This window comes from Amblyomma americanum, chromosome 5 (genome assembly GCF_052857255.1).
Source record: "Amblyomma americanum isolate KBUSLIRL-KWMA chromosome 5, ASM5285725v1, whole genome shotgun sequence".
Classification (NCBI taxonomy): Eukaryota; Metazoa; Arthropoda; class Arachnida; order Ixodida; family Ixodidae; genus Amblyomma; species Amblyomma americanum.
In genome coordinates, this window is record NC_135501.1 from 116,947,005 (window position 1) to 116,973,649 (window position 26,645).

General features: G+C 45.2%; 1 long non-coding RNA gene across 1 annotated transcript; it reads right to left on the reverse strand.

Annotated features, from left to right (window-relative positions):
* Positions 1–2,224: 2,224 nt before the first annotated feature.
* LOC144134949 (uncharacterized) lies at positions 2,225–13,034 on the reverse strand. The gene is made up of 3 exons (XR_013315318.1): positions 12,938–13,034; positions 8,342–8,517; positions 2,225–2,317 (listed from the first exon to the last, which is right to left on the reverse strand). It is a non-coding gene; the product is annotated as an uncharacterized LOC144134949 (long non-coding RNA).
* Between the last annotated feature and the right edge of the window lie 13,611 nt (positions 13,035–26,645).

Below are 26,645 nucleotides of genomic sequence, written 5' to 3' on the forward strand. Positions count from 1 at the left end.
CAGTATCCGCCGTTCAGATGAGTGTTTTGGGCCCGAGGAGGCGCTTTCGACACCGTTTTCAGGAGTCGCAATGCACAGGAGACGAGGCGTAACAATGTCCACCTTCAGAGATGACAGAATGCTCAGATATCAGTTAACAGCCTGGCTTGCTACCCCTCGACCACTGAAGAACATTCGTTCGACTTGTTTAAATCGAAGCCTCGTGTGTCTTGTGGAAAATAAAAGGTAATAAAAATTAGACGGGACGCTTATGCTCCGCCTTTAGGGTATGACGCTTAATGTAATGGGGCAATTCCCATACATTCAGAAGGTCATTCTCTTTTACATTCATAGACCTCTGGGAGTCCTCATAGACCTCCTCGTGCAGTGATACACGGTTAAGTGATGGCAAATGCTGCTGCCGGTGGACCTTGTGCGGCCATGTTTGCTCTTCCCGAGCGACCAATCATTAATTTCACTGCACCTGCCACGGCAGGCAGCCTGCTCACTATCTGGTAGTTAGGTTGTGATGACAGCGAAAGGTCACGTGGCCTAGGTGGCTAACCTGCCTCCTAGGTTGCTGTCTGGGGACTACCGGCCAAAGTCATTTCTGTAATTTTCCCCCACAACGTCGACGCAAACAACGCCGACACAAGATTTTTACGTGAACAGGACCTTTAACGCTTTCCCGTTAAAAGCCCCGTGGGGCAGTCTGTAGGTGAGGACTCCATGCTTACCTGGCACTTCTACAAGTATATAAGCTTTGCCTTTTGGTCGATAAGTATGGTGATGTAAAGTTTTCTCTATGTGGGGTACAGTATGCTCAAAATGTCTGTGTGACTTTGCTGCTGCGGCTCACAGTTTGCCCTTCTATATACATGTAAATGCAATTCTTATTCTGACCTTATGCATCTCCACATCTTGCTGCATGCTCACTCAGACACCCACAATCGAAATGGTCTGAGTCCTTCCGAAAAACTTAATAGACCAAAAAGGAATTAATTGGGTATTCTTCCACGAAATTCACTGATATCGAATGGAAGGGGTCGGAAGCACATTGTGCCGCGTAGTTCCGCTAATACACATTGTTAACCTAATAGCGTCAACGGTCGCATTGAGCGGAGTTGGCGTTTGCTTGTCAAGAAAACCCTGATTGGTCAAGAGGGTCTTGACGTCACAACCAAATAACCTCGCACGGCTAATTTAAACATCCCAGAATGATCACACACTACAACAGTGATGATGTCAAAAACAATTATCCTTTAGTCTACAGCGTCTTGTCGTCATTAGAACAACTTAGAATAGTGCACCTGTGAAGAAAGAAAAGCAATGCTCTGGAAAAAAAAATGGTCGAGCCGGAACGCGAAACGCTGCCCCTTAGGACGTGAGCCTGGCTCCTTCCCCTCTACCACTGAATAGCATTCGTTCGACTTGGTTAAAGGAAGGCCTTGTTTGTCTAGTCGCAAATAAGAAAAGAATAAAAATATTGCCGAAATAAAAACAAAATAAACAAAGGAAAAAATAAAATAAAGCGAAGAGCAGTGTCTGTGTCTGCTAAAAGATATGCAAACAGGACCCCAGGCCGCTTAATGGGACTTCATCGCGTCATATCCTTAGGCGGAGCTTACGGCTGCCCCGAATTTTTCACTTCATGTAGTAAAGATTCCCTCCTCTTCACCTTGACAATCGAGCCTGCCGTTAAGGCAACAGTGAGTCCGAGCATCGGTCCCATCTTTTACCACAGCATCATCCTAAATAGGCACATCTGAACTCAAATTAAAACCCCTGGTACGTCATGCCAACATCTTTGTGCAACCATCTGAGAGGTGCCGTTCAAACAAAGCTGCTTTTCTCCAAAGCCAACTGAAAAGCAAAGACCGGTTTCAAAGGTATCCAGTCCTTTATTGAAACTGCTCTCAACTGTTATTGACAGTTGTCACGACATGATACAATTCACTTACCTAGGACCTTTTAGTCCAGAAGTTGAAATCGATCGACGATTTTGAAGCCTGGTCACCAAAGTAAAACAACGGCCTCACGAAGAGATCACGAAGCGTTAGCCTCTGGCCGTCACGAACATCGGATCCTTTGCTTCCGAACTTCGTCATATCCTGATAAGTGCCTAGCTCAGATATTTCCTCTAACCGTTAAGAGCCACATATAGAGAATATTGGCGAAGAGCAATTACATATTGCGTCCAAAAGAAACAGCACTTAAACAATGTTGCTCATGATTTGTTACGTACCAGTGTGACAGAGTCTCCTTCTAAGTGCAACAATACTGAAGCCCCCACTTTCGGATCTGTGTAAAGCTCTTCGTCTATTCGTGAGCCATTCATCTGCAAAAACAGGTTATATGTAGGGGTCTGACTTTTCGATTTAAACCGATGAAAGTACGCCGAGTCCACTTTTCAAAATTCGGTTTTTAATCGAAATAGGTTTTTAATCGAAATAGACTGCCGGTTACAATCACTTAAGAGAGACGGTTTATTGACTTGAAAGGCAGAAATGTTGGCCGGAGAAATGATTATCTGGCCTGTTACTCTGCACTGGGAAACGGGAAAAGGAGAAGGAAAGAGGGTAACGATGGTGGATGATGATGATGATAGGAGCAAGTGGATGAAAACAGACAAAAAAGACAAGGCACACTTTCTAACATCACAAGCGCGAGTCAAGGTAAGTGTCGCTTAAAAAGCGTCAGAGCACTCGCGTTGAATGTAGGGTTTTCGAACTATCTAGCAAAGCGCCAGGATCAAATCCTTGGAGAGGGGTCTGGTGTCAAGAGATTTCAAAGCAGATGCTAGCACGGGTCTTTCTTGTGCATAGGCTGCGCACGCCACTAAAACATTTTCTACAGTCTCCAGCACGCCACATGGGGTACAGTCCGGGGAGTCCACTTCTCTAATTAAGTGCAAATACTTGCGCGTGAAGGCGACGTTTAAACGTAACCTATGGGCTATGCATGCAATAGGGCGTGGCATTCCGCGAGGAAAAGAAAAGGCTGTCGCCGGATCTAGCCATTTAAGGCGGATGTGTCGAGTGTCTGGCAGAACCCAGTATCTGGCCGTCGCACTCCGCATAGATCAAGAACGGAGACAAGTGGTGTCCGGTCTAGAGAACAGTGCAGCTGTACGCAGGCCACTGCTGAAGGCGCTTCTTGCTTCAGCGTCGCCGATATCATTTCCATCCAGTCCGCAGTGTCCAGGGATCCACTCGAACACTATACGGCGGCCTTTTTCTGAGCAGTTGACAGGAATCTAGTGACATCAAAAGCCACAGCCTCATAGGTGGTGTGGCGTAGGAAGCATCCCAAAATTTGTAGCGCAGGTTTAGATTCAGTGGAAATGCAACACTGTGGCGAATCGTTCCCCGAAGGCCCGCAACCTTTGCAGCGGTTCAAGTAGACTTGTGTCCTAAAACGAATCTACGGGTCGATAATCACTTAAAGTTGAAAATTAACTGAGTACGGAAGCCAGAGGCATGATGCGACGGTATTATTGTAAGATAAGCAGCGCAATTGTGCGATTTGAGCTACTGCTCCGCAGCTTACACGCCTCTGCAGACCGGGAAGCATTATCTCATTACCGCCTTCTAGCTAAGCAGTGTTTCCTCACTATCATCACCTACTTAAAGCAGCTGGTAGGCTTATTAGATTAATCAAAGACATGTACAACATTGACACGAAACGACGAACGGGTGTCACGAAAAAGTATGCTTTGGCTACCGCGACGATTCAGCGGCAGTTTCATCGCTGCCATCAACACGCATACCACGTGGTGCCCGCCCTCGCACGCAAGGCAGCCTGACAACTCAACGGTAGCATATCATTCTAGTTCTTAGAAGTAACCTTCTTTCTCAGTTTTTTGTGTGCCGGCTATGTAATTTGAGTTACGTTCTCTTTTAAAAAGGGCAGCAATATTTTTCTACAATCACGGCTTTAATTGATATCATTGCCGTTAATTACTGGTAAATAAATTGTTCAGGATGAAAAAAGTACCAAGATGGATGTTAAATGACTTTTGACCACACAGAATTGCTGCATTAAGTCACCGAAAAATGTCAGTGTTTCAATCGTCGAAAATAATATTTGCCGAAAGCAACCGAAAGCAGCGTCAAGAAAAAAAAACCCAAAAAATTCACAGAATTCTCGAAAAAAAAAATGTCAGTGCACTTTGCCCAGCTTACGTGGAGGAATCTGAAAGTATGTGTTTTGAGAAAAGAAAACGTTCAGGGAAGGAAAGGGCGCAGTAGCTCTCTGATCTCGGCATCTCGTGGACACCTCAACCCCGCCTTGAACTTTTTGTGACCGATTTTTTTACCTATGACTCGGCACTGTTAGTGGCCCATTTTGTGAGCCATGACTCAGCGCCTTTTGAGATCCATTTTGTAACCCATTGCTCAGCCCATTTTTGTTACCCATCACTAGGCACATTTTTTGTGACCTACTTTGTGACGAATTACAGCACTTTTTGTGCCCCCTTTTGGGTCCATGATTTATGATTATGATTCATGTCTTTTATGACCTCTACTCAATTGCTTCCTCAAACAATGACAGACCACAACGAATTATTCCGGTCATGACTCAAGACTTCGGATTCATGACTCAATTGCAATGGCTCGCATGACCATGACAACGAAATGACCCTCTATTTATCTACCAATTCTCATACCCTGCCAATCACGGCTACTATACACTAGCTGATGACGCCTTATCGTGCGGCACATTTTGCTTCCACATTTTGCGCCCAATTTTTCCGACATGTAAGCTGCCGACGTAGCCTAGCAATGCTTTGGCGTTAATAAAAACTGAAAGGTCCAGCCCCTAGTTATATGCAACCATTTTCAGGTAGCGGCCGCGGTAGGTGAGCATGGAGGCACGCGAATCTATTACAAACGAGCTATTATTTAGGCGAACTTGCGCGATAAGAAGAAACTGACCACTGTGGCTGCGATTGTGATGCGCTGTCGCCAGGGTTATATGCATATTGTAACCGCACAATCAAGCAGCGACGAAACAAAAGCTTGTTTCCTAAGGTCAACTGCTGGGGATACTTTTTCACTGTATTTGCTGTCTACACGCGCCCATCTTCTATTCGCGATCTTTTGTTGAAATTACACGATCTCATATTTTTTATCAAACGACACAATTTTCTGGAGAAATTTGCCACGGGTTCGAAAAATATTCAGCCCAAAGTATCGGGTATGCATACAACGGGTAAGGAGTCGTGTTGTTGTGATTCACCCGTTTATAGAATTTATTAACTGCTAAAACCAGGTAATAAACTGGATATAGCGAAGGTAAACTGCCATAGTAGTGCAAAATTCATGAGGTAGATGGCGCTGCTTGTGCCTTAGAATGGATGTTTCTAAAAAGGGAGCATCCACGGATGTTTGCATTTGGCCTTCTCCACGTTTCCTGAGCACACCGATGTAAACACTTGAAGCTGACGTTGCTAACTCTCTTTAAGTCCAACACTGAGGCAGCGTTGGCGTATAATTTTTTTTTCATAACACACCCATTCAGCCTCCACGTCGCGTTGTCTTCCCAAACATTAATCATTTGCTGACCATCAAAGTGAGTAGCTCCAATGTAAATCTCGTAAGTTTTCGAGCTCTGGCCACCGTGCTAGAGCCATAACTACTTTATTGCGCTGTCACTGCTGAAAGGAATGGCGGATTCCGTTTTACCTGCATCTCTGCCATGTTTTTTTCACTCCTATTATGACAGAAAAACTTGCTGCTGAGTTCTCTTTATTTGGCCCAAATTTTAGCATCAGCTGAAGCAAATGCACATAATTGTTCAGTGTGGTTCTTCATGTGATACCATCTAAAGCACTCTAATTCTGAGTGGATTTGATGCTGTATTTTGTCACACTCTATGCAGACATGACACATTATGCGAAATATTTAGGTAGTACAGGATGGAAGCTTCGGCGAGTTGGTATAGTTGCATATTGGGTAAAGAGCACACCCGGATGAAAGGTTGGTTTGGTTTGTTTATAAGGGTTTAATGTCCCAAAGCAACTCAGGCTATGAGAGACGCCGTAGTGAAGGGCTCCAGAAATTTCGACCGCCTGGGGTTCTTTAACGTGACTGACATCGCACAGTACACGGGCCTCTACTACTCCGCCTCCATCGAAATTCGACCGCCGCTGTCGGGATCGAACCCGCGTCTTTCGGGCCGGCAGCCGAGCGCCATAACCACTCAGCCACCACGGCGGATCCGGAAGAAATGTAGAAAGAGCAAAGAAACAACACAGACGAGCACTGACTCGCAACTGCATTTTTTTATTCAGAAAACAACATATTTATATCTATACACTCACAAAACCCAACCGCCCTTGTGCCCATGCTAGGAGTACAATCTAATAGAAACCACATGGTCAGAACATGGCTCAACCCTTACAAATAAAAAACCGAGAAAACACTGAAAAATCGCATCATGTATTGTCAAGGAAAACAAATTCTGTACTTAATAGCAGTAAGGATGGCTGACTAACGCCCACTTCTTTTGTTTTCCGAATAAAATAAGCATCTATTAACTACCGCGTTGTTTGATTTCTATGAAGAAATATAATTCTAGTGTGGGTGACTAATGGTCCGCTAACTTTTTTTGATTTTCTCTTTTGTAATCATGGCAGTTCTGCTTAAGGCGAGTATAATTTGATTCCTCGAGTGAACTAAGGTGTTCCCTCAGCTGAACACTGATACATCGGCTGGTCTGTTCATTATAAACTTTTATATCATACAGAAAGGTCATACATCAGTGAACATGCGCATTCGCATAGATCAAGATGTGTGTAGTGCGCATCGTCAGTGGTGTCTGATCTACCTCAAAACAATTGCCCTGCTCTGCTGTTAATACATATATGATATATCCCTACGGCTTGCTGCATGCCTTAGCCATGACGGTCTGTGTTTGCCTCGCCAAAGGCTGTTATGTTTTCTGCGACAGCAATTGGAACGGAAGACCTGATTTACATCTTATATTCGCAGGCAAATAGCGCATCTGAAATGTATAAAAAGATTGCGACAATATTTCCTCCAGCTTTTTCGCAGACAGCTCATGGCGGTGGCCGTAAATCTAAGCGGTAACCTTTGTATAGGAGCACTTTAGTTGAAAGGTACTCTTATATGAAGACCAAGCCTGACATACAAATAGCAACCTTATGTGACCGCGAGCATCAGTTTCCCAAGGGACCTCACAACATTCGCAGGAACATTTCGCTGACATTAAAGTGATGTTGCTCTCCTCGTGTCTTGCTACGAAAACTGTTTGGCATTTTGCGGCTGCTTCTTGAATCTCAGAGTGCATACATGTGCATCTAGGTCACACAGACGTCGGTGACTCAAGTGCCAACACAGTTCGCTCTGTGTAGCATTACCAGGAGCTGTGCTCAAGTATTTAATTCTTTGTGCTATTCATGCAATAATTCTTTTATGTCTTGTATCGCGCCTCAAATTGCAAAATATAAATAATGGCAAATATTTATTCAGTAAATATGATACGATCCTGGCAAACGTTTTCCTTGGACCCTTTGGTGCGTTAAGGGGTGCACGATTCTCAAGTGCACGAGTGCAAATAAAGGAAATTTATTAAACGCTGACTATCACACCGGCAGCTCCATGCATTTTACACTCAAGCTCTGCCTTGACAACCAGAAAACATGAAGTTATGAATCACGCTAATGAAATGATCGATAACGCCGAATAACCACGGAGCGTTGGTTCCTCGCTATGTTGAAGGAAAAGTGCCGACAGTTGCGTGGTAAAAAAATAACGATGTAAGTAATGAAGAAGAAAACTGGCTGCGCCAGTTAATTTCCTTCTTGCATACTATTTGCAGGATATTAAACCGATCAAGACTTTTTACAGCGATAACTGTTGGCGTTCTTCCCTGGCTTTCTCGTCGCCGTCAGCGCAACCGGTGGGTGCGTTTATATCACAATAACGTGACATTCACCCGTATGCTTATGCGACCCAGGTTGACCTTGACATTACGGTCAACTGGGTCGCATATCACGGTCAACCTGGGTCGCATAAAACCTACGGGTAGTTCTGTTTAGAACAGCCGCCTGCCAGTGCAGGGGTGCATCACTTGACTACTACACCAGTGCGCCAGAAACGTATCCCCAGAACTAAACGCTTAAAAAGTTAGCACCGAAAATCGTGTTTCACAGTTGTAACCGTCCTGTGAGATTTTTTTTTTTGCTTTTTCCAAAGACCTTTTGGTAGAGACCAAATATGGGTAAACACACAAAGAATAACCCCCTCACGGCATCAGTGTTAAGCTTGATATATGCTTCAGAATGAGCAGCTCACAGTAAGCGCTTATAAGCTGTCGAACACGTGGCTTTACTTACCACTTCGTGAACGATCTCCCCGTTTTTCTTTACGTCCACCCTCAACCGCTCTAGCATGACGGAAGCTTTTTGCAAATGCAAGAGTATGTCCTTGGTTATTTTCACAACAATCGTTCCAAAAGAAGAACGTTCTTGAAGTATGCGAGGGTACACAATAGTGCTTTCTACCCTGTATCCTGGAGAGGAATATTTCAAAGAAACGGTACAGTAAACGTTGCAATCCTCAGACAAAAGATGCGCGTACTACTTCCGTAAAGTGCTGTACCGCACCAGGCACATTCACAGATACATGCGAAGAAGCCTTTTCATGCCATCTGTCGACGAATACGGCCATTATGCGCACAACGATTTCGGGTTGCAATCCTTTTCGTTAGGAACTTAGTTTTTTGTGCGAGCGAAAATTTTTCTTTAAACACAGCACAGTGCCGCGTCTTATTTTCCCTTTTCTTGTAGTCGGGTACTCACAGTAAGATTTATAGAATAGACAGGCTAGAAACAATCCATAAGTGCCATCGCTTGCTTTATCGACTCAACTGAAGAGTTAGTGCCATTTTTTGTTTAAAATGGTTTGTTCCCAAAGACGAGGCTTTTTTTTCAAGCTTGAGGCTAAGGGGGTCGGCAGCGGTTTGTAAACGGCACATTTGTTTTTCAACGATGAAATTCATGCAAATTTCTAGCTGGAAAATTTGGGCCTCTGGGGAAGTTTTCAATGAGAATAAGTTGGCAATGACGGCTTGCGTAGTCCTGAGCTTCGTGCTTGTGTGCGCCGTTTCTGCAGCTACCATATTAAATTTCTCGCTTGGTGGAAAGGCATTTACCAAATTCAGCACGCCCCTGATAAGATCGGATTCTTACTGCGCAGTTCAACTGAGATATTCAACTCGAAAATATTCTCACAACACTACGCTCTTAATTATTCAGGTACACCATACCTTTTTAATTGAATCACACCGTGACACACGTACGGCAAACGTGTGTCACGCACTTACTCTCCTACGCGCACTTCACCTGCTGGACCAACGCCGCACACTGCGAGGGGGATTTCCGTGGTTGCCGCATGATGGCGCTACTACTGCGCTCCAAGCGCGGAGGAAATTTACCGGAAACGTACATCTCTACTTTAATGCTCATAATTACTCATGTACGCCTCAGCACATATCTGGAAGATGCGTATCTGAGACACCTGTGCCTTCACTAGACTCGCCTTTATTCAGCTTCAAACGTTGAATCGTCGTGGCGGGGTGGAAGAGCCGTCTCGCACGCCTGAGACCCGGGTTCGATTCCACGTAGGCCGCGGTTTTCTTTTCATTACTTTCATTGAGTTCGTGCAGACACGCTCTGTCCACAACTTCCGTCCACCGCTTCCGAACACGCCACCCATGAGCCAAGAAACGCTTTCGCATTAATAAATTGAGCTATATTTCGCGTCTTAAGGCGTTAATTTTTTAAGGGTTGGGGGTACAATTGCTCAACGGGAAAGTAGCTTATTAGCACTCGAAATTATGTGCCTTGTCCATGACAATTTACTTCTTCGTTTCGAGTAGGATGTCATTAACTAGCGCTTGTTTCCCTGATTTCCTGTGCTCTGTCATGGCCGCTTAGCGTTCAATCTACTATATTTTTTTCATTTCAAGAGCTCGCTTTGCTACAGCTCTACGATACACATTCCTCTTGGGTAATACTGATGAGGTGCTACTCAGAACCTTATGGTCTCTGAAAAATGTGCTCCCCTCTCAACTCTAATTTAACTAGCTATATCAATCTCATTTCTCTTGCCCTAAATACAAGTACTATTTTCTGGACACTTCCTTTGGAATGCTGCCCATAAGAGTGTGTTCCCTTCCAAACTATCATACACCACCTTAGATGCCTTTACTTCAATTTTTGTTTAGATTCTCAATGAAGTGCAGGAAACAAGACGATAGAGGCGCTGAAATTATAGACTATGCAAAATAGTTTAGACATTTCGAGCGGAATTTTCTGCAACATACTGTACGCGGCATTCGATGTTTTCAATGTAAGATGCATGGAAAGGAGATGCACAGTGAATTTCACTTTCGATGCATCACCATTTGACGACGTCAGGCTTTTCGGCCAGTCGTGGCTATGCGAATGTCCTGTGACAATGCACAAAGCCCCGGTCGTGAATTGTATTAAAGATTCCGCCTAGTGTTCCAGCACTAGCATTCATATAGTATTGAAAAATGTGCTGCGTAGATGAAATAGGCGTTCTAGTAAGTAAAATCTGCGCACGTACATTGCTTCCTTGTGACAGAAAAACACTACTTTTCCAGTGTACTCTGAAACCTGTTCCGAGCTTAAAAGCGCACACGAATTGAAAATCAGTTTTAAACTTTGGCAAAAGGAGGTGAGATGCTAAAGATTCTGCTGTTGGCATAAATGCCGGACGTTATCGATCGAAGTGTTCGATCAAGAGCATTTCATCTTCCTTGTTTCAAAAATGCCTAAATGAACATATTTCATTATGACAGCTCCTTCGTAGCAAGATGCACGGAGCCATTTAAATGTCATCTTTTGTTAGTCCTTCGCTGTTTTTACGTGAACTCCGGAAATTGTTGTCGAAATAAAAGCGCTGATAACATCTCGAGTAAGGTAACAAATTTAAAAAGTTGGTGTGCACGCGTATGCAGTATTTCTTGAGGTTTTATTAACATCTCTATTTATAGTATCTTTTCATGAATCTTACCTTGAAAACATCGAATGCCTCGTAGAGTGTGTTGCAAAGAATTCTGCTCGAAATTTAAAAAAAATATATTTTTTGTATTACATAATTTCAGCTCCTCTAATATCTTATTTCTTGCGTTTCATTGAGTCACGTCCAGCAATATGCAGCTTGTCACGTTATACTGAAAGTTTCAAAGCACGAATGATATTCATTTGCGCTCATAACGGTGGGTAATTTACAACTATACAGTATACACCGCGTTTCATAAGGTATTTAAAAAGGTAAAGTAGCAGAGTCGGCTGCTAGACATGCGGCGGATGAAGTTAAAGGTTACTGACAGGAAAACGTAGCACATACACTACGGGAAAAACAGCATAAAGCTTCAACGAGGTAGCGGTGCACACACAAGGGGTAGATTGTTCAATAAAAGAGTGAAAATCCCGTGCCTGGGAATCACTGGAATGAAACAGAGGCTGAAATAAGGCTTTCTGTCGGCGTGGATGCTCTTTTGTCCGGTCGTCTATACTTTTTTCATGCGAACGACCTTTTGCGCACCGCTTTTTCATAAAGAACAGGCCGGAACAGCTGCAGAAATCATGCGTCTCTATGCTTCTTAGTCACCTTTCATTCAGCTGCCACCTGCGCATCGAGCTGTCTCTATGCAAATACTGTAGCATCGAACAGAAACAAAGTGCAGTGATGACAACATGAACTTTCTGAATGGCCTAAGGTAGTATGTTGGATGGTCTACCGTAGTATGTTGACACGTCAGAACATGCTAGGGTGTGGCGATCGGCTCGTGGTTTAGGAATTTAATATTGTTACAAGTACGACTACTGGGCTTCGTTAGTCATTGCTGATTAGTGGTTTTAAATTCAGTCCACATTCAGGAAAGCACAGTTCATTGCGAGATTTTCTTACTGGCAAGAACAACTGCTAACTTGCGTTACATCCAGCGATAATTATCGGCGGCCGCCATGCTGGCTGTAGCGGTCAGGATGCATCCGTTCATTATCTTAAGCACAATAACTCGCATCCCAAACCTGACAGTCTCGCTGCCGTTCATTAAATTTGCGACTCTAAGCACGCGATTAGTTAATACTAAATATCACCATTTCCTGGAGTTTTCTATCAGTAGCCATTGGAGAACTCGGCTACGAATTCCTTAACAAACTGTGTTTGTGTACACTTGTGTTCATACCAGCTCTATAAAACAGCTGGAACGACTGCTTCAAAAACTGTAATGGAAGCCTTCGTAGCAAACTGGCTGAATGCTGACAACTTTTTCTCGACTTCTAGTTTACGGGTGCACGGCGAAGTTATTCTATGCTAAGCGCTACAGAAAAAAAAACATCTCCTAATCAATTCATGCAGCAACTCAGTGCCACCTGAACTGAGTGAGTTTACAACTGCTCTGAAGTGAATTCGGTGCTTTAGAAGAAAAACCGGCAAAATTTAAATTTCGCAGCCGTCGTAACTGCGGTAACTGTAAAAAGCCCTAGCCTTCATAGCTCACTATTTGATCCCCCAAGATTGAGCGGATATCTTTTCGCAAAAGCTGAGGAAACGGAGTGTGTGTCATCGTGAATTTTAGCACCTTTTATTCGTACGCATGTGCCAGCCCCATAAATTTGCTTGCTGCTCTCTCTGGTTCTTAGCATTATATTTGATGACGCGATTTCTATGTGTTTCCGCATCTTTTTATTGCCATCTAGTATTATGGCTCATACATGTGGTGTCTAACCTGCTTTCTCAATCGCCATATATTGGCGCATTCAGAAGGAAGCGCGCGTAACGAAGCTGCCGCACTATGCCGTGAAGCGTAAAAACATTTATTCTTTTCTTCCCCCACACATTAACAAGAAGGAGATTGTCAGCTGCATCGGGCAGCCTGTGCAGAGGTTGCGTACCTGATATAGCAAAAAGCAATAGTGTGCGTCCAAGGTAGCTTTTCATGGCTTTGTTTTGTTCGCTGCTTGAAGTGCTGTATACACGTAATGGGTCCCGGCAAACGAGTTCTGAAATGTCAGCAAAAATCACGTCAAAAGTATAAAAAATTAATATAGAGCAAAATTCTTTCATTTGAAAGTGTTCCTAATCGGCCGAATATTTCTGCACAAATTTAACACAAGCACCGAACCACTAAAGTGAAGTTGAAAACAATTCGAATTTCGACTACAGCGATACGTTGCCGTGTTGCAGCGAAGGTGTTTTCACAAAACGTGAGGCTTCTTTAAGCTAGATTATGTCAGAAACTGCTATACATCTATCGACATCACTGGCCGCTTTCACAGCAAACTGGCCTCATGGCTATACGCATTTCTTTGCTCACGAGTTCCCTAAGGTAGGCTCCACCGCGATTTCCTTCTAAACCGTGATCACAGTCCATTTGGCTCTTGACGTCACAACTTTTGAATTCAGCGGCACGCAAGCTCTCAATAAATCAAGCAATCAATGTTTTTCTTGCTGGAGAACAACCATCAATGCAGCAGTGTTAGCCATAGATTATATTTTCACTAAAAGATTGCATGGAGTTCTCATCTATTGCGCCGCGAAACTAGTAACGATAGGCGGCGGAAAAACCCTTGAATATACAGATTTTTTCTGTATTAACTACAAAAACAATTTTCTCATAAAAAACATTTCCGGCTGTTTAGTCTGCCTTGCCTGTCGGAACCCAACACAAACGTGAGTCAGCACAATTGAAGGACAGTGTCGAGACAACAGGGTCACCAGCTTCCGTGTTTAACTGCTTAAGGTTGTCCGAATATTCTTTTTCGGACCCACTTGAACTCTGAAGTTTCAGGCTCTGGCAGGCTGCAATCCTGACACAACTTACCTCAGACGAAGTTCTTTGTACACCTATCACAGTAAGATCCCACAGCTGATAAGCATACACTGTCCACTGAGTAAGCCGTGAGTTTTATATCAGGCACAGACTTCTGGCTGCACCTGGCTTTTTAGTTTGGAAAGCCGGCGCCACATTTACGACCAAATGTCATCGAAGTCTATAAGCATTATTTAAATCGAGCTGACTTGATCTGAAGTTTAACCTCGAACTTGTGAGCTTTGTAGTCAACAGAAATGCACAGGCGATCATACGATAATATAGGCCAAATCCAGATTAACTATATTTGTTGAGCACATCGATCGCTTTTAAAGTGATCGCCTTCATAATGAGTCTTCGAACTCTGTGTCACCGTGTTTGTGTAGACTTCTAGTGGGTAGACGGCGGGGCATCTGGAGGGTGGCGGTGGGTGCGTAGTGAGAGGAGCTTTTTGGACGATAGGGGTGATCTGATCGGTTGCGTTTTGGGAGGTCTCCTGGAGGGTGGAGTTTGAACAGGTGGTGGTAAGCTATAGCTTGCCACCGTATATATATTTATGAACAAATTTATGAACTAAGCTTGACCAAGCTAAATTTGACCAGAGATAAACTTGACCAAGTTAGCCAATAGAATTGCCCGCTGTACAGGTAACTACCTGCACGTCTTGTTCACGGCAAAAACTAACAAACCTGGTTTTCCGTTTAGAACTATCATTAGTGAGAATTTTTCTTGGCAGCAATGTGTCAGCCGGTTCTTGTTTAAAAACAAGTTGATTAATATTGAAGGCCCTTTCCTGAAGAAGAAGTCTCAACAAGTAACAGAGTTTCTTCAGAATGACCGACGGGCTGGATACGTGTTCTCAGTTGATGTTGAGGATTTATTTTATTCTCTTCCTCGAGCTGAAGTTTCAGTTTCCTCAAGCTGAAGTTTCAGTTGTTGTAAAGAAGGCATTTGAGAAATCGGGGCAGCTCTACTTTCAGACCTCAGTATGTGTGTCCCTCGAAATTTTTTTTAAAGCTTTTATAATTTTTTTTCGGTGTCACTTTTATCCAATTTGACAAGCAGCCTTTTCTGCAACGCAGTGGCGTTTGTATAGGGTCCTGTGTGGTGCCTATTTTATGTGACATTTTTCTAGCTTATATTGACCGCCTTTTGGATCAAGCATTTAATGAAGGTCCGCTTTTAAAGGTTTCTAGATACGTTGATGATTTTTTTAATATTTTTAAATTTTTTACTGACTGCTTACGAACTTTCCGTTCGACATATCTTGCAGTTGTTTAATGACTACGTCAAAGGACTGTCTTTTACCCATAAACTCCCGCAGAATGGCGAGATACGCTTTTTAGACCTTAAGCATAGGTTAAGGAAAGGACACGCCTGCTTGGCGTATTTACCATGTGCCAAGAAAGCACCCCTGCCCTACGATTCATCCTATTCTAAGACTATAAAAAGAGCCATTGCTTCGCACTGATTTGAATCTGCACTTCGTAAGTCGTGTTCGCACGAAATGCACATTAGCTTCAATAATCAGATTCGCAGGCTTTTGGCTTCAGGCTTTCCTTGTTCGGTCCTAACGGCAGTCGCTGAAACCCTCCTAAAGAAGCTTGGGCCTCGACGAACGATGGCTGCAACTGAACGCGTGAGGGTCAAGCCCGAGATGATGCCTTACATTCATAAGGTTTCTCATAACCTCAAGAAAGTGGCCAGTAGGCACAATGTGCCGCTTATTTTCTCGGCGCCAAGTAAGTTGTCCAAAATATGCCCCCGTATCTGCGGGAAAGTTGAGCGTGGTTGCAAGAAGCAACATCAAGAATCCTTCGTCAAATGTGCCTTGGGAGTGGTCTATATCTTTCCCCTGTCCTGCGGAAAATGCTATATAGGTAAGACGGGGCGCTGTCTCAACGACCGTTTAAGGGAGCATGCTCAAAACTTAATGCTACAAGATAAGCTCGCGAATTTTGTTTCGCATGTTCTGGCGTGCAAGTGCGAGCCCCGCTTTAAAGAAGCAAAGATTCTGAGCAGGAGCGCAAACACAAAAGCCAGTTTTGCTGGAGGCTTTTCACATTTACGAGAAATCGAGTCATTGCATTAGCGACGCGTCAATAAATTTGTTCTCCTCCGAGCGCGCTTTTCTGGAAAGTTTTCTGTAAGAATTACACCGCCTCTTTCGTGCGTGCCTGTTATATGTTTTTTTTTAGGTTTTCTGTAGGTTCATCTTCAATGCCTGTTTGCCCCCACCCCCCTTTTTTCGCTGATGATACATTTTGATACCCGTTATTGCTGCGAATGTAGATATGTAATCAGATTTCTCTTTTTTTCTGTCAACAAGCCCAGAGCCACCCTAGTGTCGTGCGCGCATGCGATGTGTACACCTATATATTGATATCTGTTACAAAAAATAAAGCCAGTTGTTAGTAGCGCTCGTCTTTGTCGTGTCTTCCTCCCGTGCTCGTCTCTTTAGCGCTACATCTTTATTCAAGTATTAAAATTGTCGCCTTATAACTCTAGTGGGGATCCTGAAGCTAACGAAATGAAATAAATACAGCTGGATAACATTGTGAGTAATATCTGCCGAACTAGTAGCCCGTTTAAACGCTGAGCACTGGATACGCAACTTTAATTTGGCACGTCAGCGTTCACTGAGAAACCGGTGAATGTCAACTTGGGAGCACAGAGAACTATGGCTAAAACATTAACCCAAAATAAAACAGAACGCAGTCCCAACTGCAGACTTTGCACTCAACGCGCCACTACATTTTAAGAGATCGTGCAACTTGCGCCGTCTTAAAGTAAGAGGTAGCACAAAGGAAAGCATGGGCATACGGCATAATTCTAGGGGTCCAGATTGGGCGGGGCTACAGTCACTACCTACCACGTTGCTCCAAGAAATGTCTGCGTCCCGCGCTTTCCACCTGATCCGCTTAATGTTCTGACTGACTAGAAGACAATGAAGCGGGCAGTGGCGCGGGCAGGAGCGCTCGTGCTAGGCCCGCAGCCATTAAATTATATTATCGCCATCTGTCATCATGTCAAGTTCACCGGCTTGCCGTCACGTAACATATGATGAAGGCACTGGATGCCTTCATCATCCCGGTCCCGGAGATTAAGAGCCTACTGTCCATAGAGGTCTTCTGAGGAGCGCTCATGGCTTCACACCTCCCTGCCCTTCCCCAGCCTGCCAGATACGCCCCGATGCCGCCGCTCTCTCTCCCCCCCCCCCCCCACCTTCCACACAGGAGAACCGAGAAGATACGACGACCTACGACCCCACTGAACCGAGACCGCCGCCGCTGACCAAAGACGCCACTGACCACACACCCACACATGAGAACACAGTGCCCTAGCCGCTGCAGAAGGGTGCGTCCATGGGCATCAGCGTGGACTTCCGGGGAGCGGTGGCTCCTCTGCCTTCATGGATCTGGCTTCACCCACTCATCATCTGCTCATCTCTTTCATCGCCACGTAGCGGTGACGGCAGTCGAGCGAGCAGGAAGTCAGCGAAAAGGCTTCCAAACAAAACTGTTTATGGGGCACACCTGCGCCCACAGAGAACTCAGTGATTGGGCGGCAAAAGCGACAAGTTTGCTCGGCGGTCGTCAAACAGAATGCCTGCCGCTCTCGGCTGTACTCAGTTTAAAGCCGACAAACAACTAACAACTTTCGATATACGGCGAGCAAAGTAAGCACAACAGTCTCGAACAACGTAGAATCGGCTCCGCCTGGGCGCGATCAGTCGAGATAATTCTGGTTGCTTGTTGCATAACAAATGGAGTGAGCGTACAGAGCGAAGAATGAATAAAAAACATCAAAAAGATTTGCGTCAATATATCTTCAACCTGATAGCTCGTTAGCTCCTAGTACTAGAATTTGAGCACTAAACGTTTCAGATAAGTCTGCCATCGTTATGTCTGTCATCGCTATGACCTACTGGATATTCGCCAGGATTTCTGTGTTCATGGTGCAGAAAACGGCAATATCTTGCAGCAAATATGTATATTCCAGTACAAAACACCGCCGTATGCGTGACACGGCCAGTTGTTGCCTGCTCGCAATGTCTCTTGTGGAATGCTATTTCGTAAAGTAAATCCAGTAACTGCTTAAAAGCACTAGTTAGCTAAGAAGGTATACTGTTATCAATGTCAATAACAATTGCATACCAAATAGTGAAGGGAAAGAACTGATCGGCTGAGAGCACACGATGCACTGCGCGTGAGGCAATGTCATGCGCTTTGCAGCTACAATCGCCGTAAAGGCGTTGTTCAATCAAAACAAATCTCAAAGGAGCCGAAGTTGAAATTATTAGAAGTTAATTTATAGTTAAATACGGGGTAATGATTATTTATATTTCGAGACGCGATTTCGAGGACACTTCGAACGAGACAACAAACGGGATGAACCCACATGTCGAACATTCTCGGTGAAAAATTTTGGAAATTGGAAAATTGTGAGACACTGTTGCTGGAATATTGAAGGTAGTGGTCCTTTGTTCTGATATCTAGCAAAATCTTTCTTTTAAAGTGTTTAAATTGATCGCATCGAACAGTTCAGACGGCCATAGAAAACCAACAGGGAACGCTTTGACGCTAGGAAAAACCTTAATAGAAAAAATGCAATCCTACCGTTGACCCATCTGCGGGTACATTGATTGTTATAGTGAAATCTTGCACTATACGAAGAAATTGCGTTCATAAACGATTTTCCCCTCAAAAAAGAATGCCGCCACCGTCTGGAAGACGTTCAAGTAACGAGCGTTAGCTGTTTGTTTTATTAGACGAAGAAAGCGAAGAAGAATGCACCGCTCGTCTCGAGAAACGGAATGTAATATCCTTTCAAGCGGTGTGGATTGCCACTATGTTTGGCTACTCGTGCACGCATGACGCCCAGGGGAGCGATCGACGCCTAGCGCCATCTATCAGAGAAATTTCGATGCACGTCTACCCATTGTCGAGTTCTACCCCCTCAAGATACGTCCCAAACGCAATTTACTTCGTTTAGGGGGTCAAGGTGGGCCTAGAATTCGGCTTGCGGTGCGATATGGTAACTCTTCAATTGCATGTATACAATGCTCACCAATTGTTTAATTGTGCATTTGTTTCTATGCCACAAACCATAGGGTTTTATTCGCCAACCAAATTCGGTATACAACAGTCCTCGGATGGGTGCCTGTCGTTGTCGAAGTATATATAGCGGAACGAATGTATGCATGTATAGCGGTCTTGTAACGGGACAGGCTGCCGGTTTTCGTAGACGGAACGCACCAGCCTGAACCGTGGCGGACCCCGCCCCCAACCGGAGCCCCGGAGGATCGTGGTCCCGGAAGCCGCGCTGTCCGCCGGCTGCCCGGGAGCCTTTTTTCTGGATCGGTCCCGCTGGTTCCGGGATCGCCCTGCTGCCACCATGCCGCTTTCCGGTCCTGCTGGTCCGGAGTTCCGGGCGCCTCCCCCTAAGGTGCATTGCTTCACGCTAACGCGGACGCCAGGGTCGACGACATCGTCGACGCCATCGAAACCATCGTCGGCTGGAAAGCCTCCAACATCAAGGAAGGGTAAAGTTCTGCATCGCCGTGTCCTCGGCCGCGGCGGCACACAAGCTTCTAGCGAAGGGAGCGTTCCCTGTGAAGGGGACCTCTGTCCCAGTGTCCTGCGTCCCTCTGTGGTTCACGTGACGGCACTCGCGGTGCCGCTGTTCGTCGGGGACGCGGCGCTGGCCTCCGCACTGAGCCCCTACCGCAAAGAGAGAGAAGTGGTAGAGGAAAGGCAGGGAGTTTAACCTGTAAATGTTCCGGCATACACTGGGGGAGGGGGCGTAAAGAAGTAGAAAAATGCGGTCCGTAGCAAGCACGACAGGCCATGACACAAGCACTGGAAGCCACAGGCCGGCGCAGCTGTAGCCTGCAAACCATGAGGGCGGCCGACTGCTGCGACCTGAGTAGAACAGGTCGGGGGCCTCCATCACAAGGCAGCGCAAACGTTTCAGTGTCATGAAGGGCTGCTTGCCGTTGCCGCTGGTAATGTTGACGACAGCGTAAGCATCGGAATACTGCTCGGAAGGATGAGGCTGGAGGATGCGTTGTGCCAGCCATTGGACAGCTGCAAGCACTGGATGCCACAAATCCGGCATCCGCAGTGCATTCTCTGCAGCTGGCACACACATTGCATTCACGATTGGCTTCAGCATTGCAATGACTTGCTCGTCTGCGACTTGGTCCGGTTTCTGAACTACTATGCGACCAGCAGTAGGCTGAACACACAGGGTGCGCGGTGACTGTTCTATCATTGAGGGTATGCAGTGCTTCGGGAGCGAGGACGAAGTCACTTGCCCGATGGCGAAGTCAGAGTCTCAGTCTTAGACCGAAGTTGTGACTTGTGTTTGATTAGCAATGTGCTCGGGACTCCGAGTATGCAATACCCGCTTGGTCACTGCGGGTGTGTGTAGCCAAGGGTTCCTCGATGCCCACTCGACTCCGCTTTCAGGGTGAGGACACTGCCCGCGACGGCAACATGTTGAGTCACACTCTCCCGTTCGGCTGCATAGAGCGCAATGCAGCGGCGGGCCGTTCGCAAGACAAAACTGCTACTACCGCGCGAAAATCCGCAAACCTGGTGTTTTAACAAGAAAGGGTGGTACCAGAGATGCTTCAAACAGTGAATCGGAGTTAGTTAAGCTAAAATATGTCATGTTTCGCAGCTCATCTGCAGAGAAATTCGGCGCCTTGCTGTACCACCTGCTGAAACCGCGCCGTGCCACGGCGATGACACATCTGCCGCTCAGACAGAGCACGTGGCAGAAACCCCTACCGTTCCAGAGCCTGCAGCCCCATCGCAGGAGGAGCCGGAGAACACGGCGGACATGGCCTCCACCGACTCCCTGATCTCTCCGGTCCCCGCCGATCTCCCGCCAATCTTCCTGACGAGTTCGTCAGACTCGTCCTCTTCCTGCGACTCTTCCAGGTCGGACCTCGCAGGGGGGCGTCTCCAGCTTGTAGACGTTTGTGAGCGGCGACATCACGGGTTCCTGAGCATCCGCAGGGACATCCCCGCAATGGGATGATGGTGAACAGTGCATCATCACTGAGCCGAGAACCCGCGCTTCGCCGTGCATGGCATCGCCGTGTCCGGCGAAAGGGGGTTCCTGGGGGTTGAGCCGATTCCGAGCGTTTGGACCTTTAAGGCCCCTCGGCGGAGGCAACACACGACTTTGGCCCCAGATTACTGTAGACGGCACCTCCGGCCTGACCCGACCGGGGGAAATTGGCAGTCCGCTTTTCCTATCCTCCCCTCCATCTTTCGCTTTCCTATCTCTTTCTCACAACTCTCCTATATCCTACTCACTTGGTTTTTCCTTTTTCCCTGGTGGCGAGGGTTAACCTTGTGTGACCAACTACCCTGAGTTGTGTCATATTTGGTTATAGTTGATGTGTACAGCTGGCGTGGGCAGGACTTGCTTTCAAGTTCCTGTCGCGTCGCCTTGTTGGACTTCGGGGTGGGTGGCTGGCACCATGACTGAAAACCTTATTTTTTTTATGGCTCCACTCTATTCCAATCCTGATCCCTCTCTAAAAAGAGGGCGAAATGAGGCAGACAATTTTTTTTCAAAAAGAAAGATATTTCCGACGTTCCATGTCATTCATAGCCAAGTAGAAGAAAAACCAGCAAACCTTATCTCCCCGTTTTTGGTAGCAAAGTGCTTGACAGATACCTTGGGCCTTCGGTACAAGGTATCAAAACTGGCCAGCGGCGACTTGCTGCTCAAGCTGCGCGACATCGTCCAGCATTCAAAGCTTGCAAACATTGTTTCTATAGAGGATATGCCTATCTCCGTCACATCACAGTGATATCTAAACACAGTACGAGGCGCCATATCTGAAACCGATTTCATCCTAGATACCTTTCTGAAAAAGAAATGCTTGAAGGCCTTGCCGACCAAGATTTCATAAATGTTCTGCGGATAAAGATCCGGAAGGATAACAAGGAAATAGACACGAAAAACCTGATCATCACATTCAACACCAGAACACTTCCTGAAGGCATTGAACTCGGCTACTTGAAAATATATGCAAGACTATATATACCCAACCCACGCAGATGTATCAATTGCCAGAGGTTCGGCCATGGCTCACAGGTTTGTCGCGGATGCAAAACTTGCTCAAAATGTGCTTCGAAGGATCACCATTCTGATGAATGTCACGCAGCCCCGCGCTGCGCAAACTGTGAAGGAGACCATGCTGCATACTCCAGGGCGTTTCCGTCCAGGAAAAAGGAAAAAGAGATAATCACCATAAAGAAAAAAGAAAACATTTCATTCAAAGAAGCGCGGGGGCGTTTTGCACTTACCAACACATTCTCCTTCAAAGTAAAACACAACTGTGCTGAGGTGGTGCGCAGGGGCGTAGCACCACGCAGCACTCCGGCACCTGCCGAGGCCACTTCTAGCAAGCCGATGGCAGGACCATTCACGCTCCAGGCCGGGCCAGCGAAGGCTGCTCTGCTATCCCCAAAGCAGGTAGCGCCGGTCCATGGGTCGGCATCCCGCGCGACCTCCCCCCTCGAGAGAGGTCTGAAGCGCACACACAAGCGGCGAAGCCGCGGTCCTCCAGCATCTCTCGTGAGGTGATGGACACAACTCCTCCCTCGCCCCCGCTGAAGCGGCGGCAAAGCTCTCTTGAGCGCAAAAAGAGGGATAAAGTCCTTATAACAGGTCCAAAAGACCACAAACCTTGTTTCAAAACTTGTCCCCGACTAGACTACAATCGTGGCATTTCTAGTTCAATGGAACTGTCGCGGCCTTTTAAACAACTACACTGACGTAATGGATATTTTAACTTCATTCTACCCGGTAGCACTCTGTCTCCAGGAGATTAACCTAGGACCACAGAAGAAAAATATTCTTAAAAAGTACCAAGTCTTTCGTTGCGACCGAGCGAACTCAAGCAGGCTGTGTGAAGGTGCCGCTGTTGTGGTCCAGGCGGGAGTTGCAACTCGGAGAATCGACTTTAAAACCTCATATGAAGCCGTTGCTGTCACTGTCCTCGATGTTAAAACAATAACAGTATGTTCCATATACATTAAACATCACCTAGCCATCACACTTCACGATTTAGAAAGTCTTTCAGTACAACTGCCGGAACAATATCTTATAGTTGTGGATTTTAACGCTCACTCTTCGTTTTGGAGAGGTCAGCAAACGGACGTCAGAGGACGGATTTTAGATTTTATCCTCTACAACAATGCGTGCCTCCTGAAAACAGGCATACACACTTACTGTTCTCCAAGTAGTCGGAAAATGAGCTGCCTAGATTTATCTTTGTGTTCACTAAGTGTTTTTACCGATGTTAAATGCAATGTTCTTGACAGCCTGTATGGGAGTGATCATATTCCTGTCATAATAAGCCTATCATCCTCGCCAACTGTCATGCCAACCAAACCACGGCGTTGGAAGTTACATTTAGCTGACTGGGAATTGTTTACAGAAAAGGCCAGTTTAGTGAATATTGCTGTAGAATATCTCAACATAAACTAACTAAATAAAATGTTTACAACATGTATTCTTACTTCCGCACACCTATCAATTCCAAAATCCTCAGAAGTGGTCCGTCAGAACCACAGAGTGTGGTACACACGTGAATTCAAGCTAGGAGGCAAAAAAACAACAAAATAATGACTGGGGAGTCTTTCGCAGATACCCAACACACGATAAGATTATCCTTTTCAAAAAGGCGAGGGCACAAGCCAGATATATTCGGCGCAATGCCGAAAAATTATCCTGGAAAGCTTGCGTGTCTTCTATAAATAGTTCAACCCCATTGCAGAAAATGTGGGAGCAAGTTCGAAAATTAAATGGTAGCTACTAACCCTTCACAGTTCCTTTCTTTACAACACCCGGTGCACAAACAAAAATAGATGAACAGGCAGGCGTATTGGGGGAGCACTTTGCTGCGGTTTCAAGTTCGTCACACTATGGCCAGTCATTTCTCTAATACAAAAGCATGGCCGAAGAACACAGGCTCCCAACAAGTGGAGATGCGAATGAAAAATAAAATTGTCTAAATACCCTCCAAGAAATAAATAAGGTACTGTATGCCGGCAAAAAAAACTGCTCCAGGACACGACCGAATACACTATGAAATGCTTACCCATCTTTCCCAGCCTGCCATAGAAGCACTGTTGAATTTCATTAATAAAATATTCACAGAAGGAAAAAATACCTGAGGAGCGGAAAAAGCCATTGTAGTATCATTGCTGAAACCCGGAAAGCCACCAACGTCCCCTAGTAGCTATAGGCCAATAGCCCTTACTAGCTGTCTCGCTAAATCGTTTGAAAGTGTTATGAACATCAGGCTGACGTTTGTTGTCCAATCTCTTGAACTTCTCGACATCCACCAATGTGGGTTTAAAAAATCTTGTTCTACAACTAACCATCTCGTCCGCCTCGAAAATACAATTAGATGAGCATTCATGCATAAACAACACTGTCTAGCAGTATTCTTTTGATATGAAGAAGGCTTATGATACGACCCGGAGGTTTGGGATTCTTTGCGAACTTGCAGACATAGGGATCCGTGGAAGGATGCTGAACTGTATAAAAGATTTTGTGTCTGAGCGCTCATTCCACGCACGCCTAGGTTCCACCCTTTCCAAAAAATTCCTTCAGGAAAATAGGGTACCGCAGGGGTGTATTTTAAGTACTACCCTGCTTGCCGTGAAAATGAATTCTATAGGTAAGACAATTTCAAAGTCCATTATGTATTCTCTATATGTTGATGACCTTGAAATAGCATGCATATCCTCAAGCCTATCAACCTGTGAGCGACAGATACAACTAACATTAAGCAGACTTGCGGTTTGGGCAGACAGAAATAGGTTGAAGTTCTCCCCACAAAAAACGGTTGCTGTTTTGTTCTCACTTAAAAGAGGTTTACAGATTGATACCACTCTGCATTTAAATGAAATAATACTTCCAGTAAAACAAGAACACAAATTTTTGGGCGTAACACTTGACAAGAAACTCACATTTGTGTCACACATAAACATCACCAAAAAGAAAGCCTCCCAATCGCTTAATTTATTAAAAGTACTGTCGAGCAAACGCTGGGTATATGATAGAACATGTCTTCAACAAATCTATAGGTCTGTTGTACGTTCTGCTCTAGAATATGGATGCGTTGTGTATGGGTCTGCGAGGCGGTCATATCTAAAGCGACTTGGCCCAGTGCATAACCTCGGTTTACATCTTGCGACTGGCGCATATAGAACATCCACCATAAATAGTCTATATGTAGAAATCAATGAACCTTGCCTTACAGACAAAAAAACTATGCTCGCATGCATATATGTCCAAAAAATTCGTTCACTCCCAAAACATCCCTCTTATCCCAGAGTTACCAAGTGCACCTGCAGGACACTGTTCAACGACAAACCCCACTCAGTCAGACCTTTGCTTCTCCGCTTCGAGGATATTTGCCAAAACATGGATATACTACATACCCTTCTTGATATCGCCTTAAGGCACGACCCACTGGCCCCGTGCTACAGCCTTCCCACTGTATGGGACTTCACGATGGCACACCTTGGAAAAAACACCACACGAGCACATATTGCAGGAATACCGAGCACTGCAAAAAATACGCAAACTACACCGATTTTTACACTGATGGCCCAAAAACAGCAGAATACATTGTAAGCGCAGTCGTACAAGGAAGCTGGCAAAATATAGTTAGGCTGCCAAACTGCGCATCCAATTTACAGCGGAATGTTATGCTGTCTCTGTAGGTGTAGGCAGAATAATAAAGAATAAAATTAAAAAACAGCATAACTACACAGATTCACTTAGGGTGCTCACGACATTATACTGCATAAACGCAGCCGAACCATTCATAGGAAACATATTGCACAACATTGAAAAAGTCAGAACACTGGGACATATAATAAAGGTCTGCTGAGTACCGAGCCATGTTGGAATATATGGCAATGAAAGAGCCGACAAATGCGCTGCACAGGCTGGCAGTTGTCAAATCGAGAAAGTCAGTGGGCCCAATAGAGACTGTATGAAATTAATACACAGTAATCTCAAGGCTAAATGGCAAGAAACCTGAGACACAAAAGTAAATAATAAACTGCATTTGATAAAGCCCGCATTGGGCGAACCTGTATTGGGCGAATGGAAAACCTGTAGTCACGAGGAACCTTTCGTGGAAGTAATTTTATGCCGTCTCCGTATTGGGCATGTACACCTTACCCAAAGCTTCTTACTCACCGAAGATGACAAACCTATTTACGACAAATGCGGAGATGAAATTACAGTACACCACATCCTATTACATGCACAGAATTTTAGCCACTAAGGAAAAAAATATTTTACTCGATTCTACAAAGAACACATTCCCCTTCACCCAGCATTGATTTTAGGTCAAGATGCATTATTTGATATCTATAATGTTTTTAGCTTTTTAAGGGAAGCAGCTAGGTCTTGAAAAACCGACCCTGCGCCTTTCTACATATGGCGGTACACCTCAACCACTTTCTCATTCCTGAGAAGCGGGCTGAGGTTTTTTTTTTTATGTTGATGGGTTGGGAGCCTCGGGATCCTTGCCAGGGTAATGATGGTTGCTGAGGTTACCCGACTCTCCTTAAAGCTTTTACTAATAACCATTTTTAAAGTTTCTTTACTTTCGCCTTACTAACAAACACGACACGTTTAGGCCATCTACACCACTGATAGGTTTCCACGTTTGTAAAGTACAGCAAAAAGCAATTTTCCTACACCTTGAGTTTGGCGCGAGATAGCCTTAGATG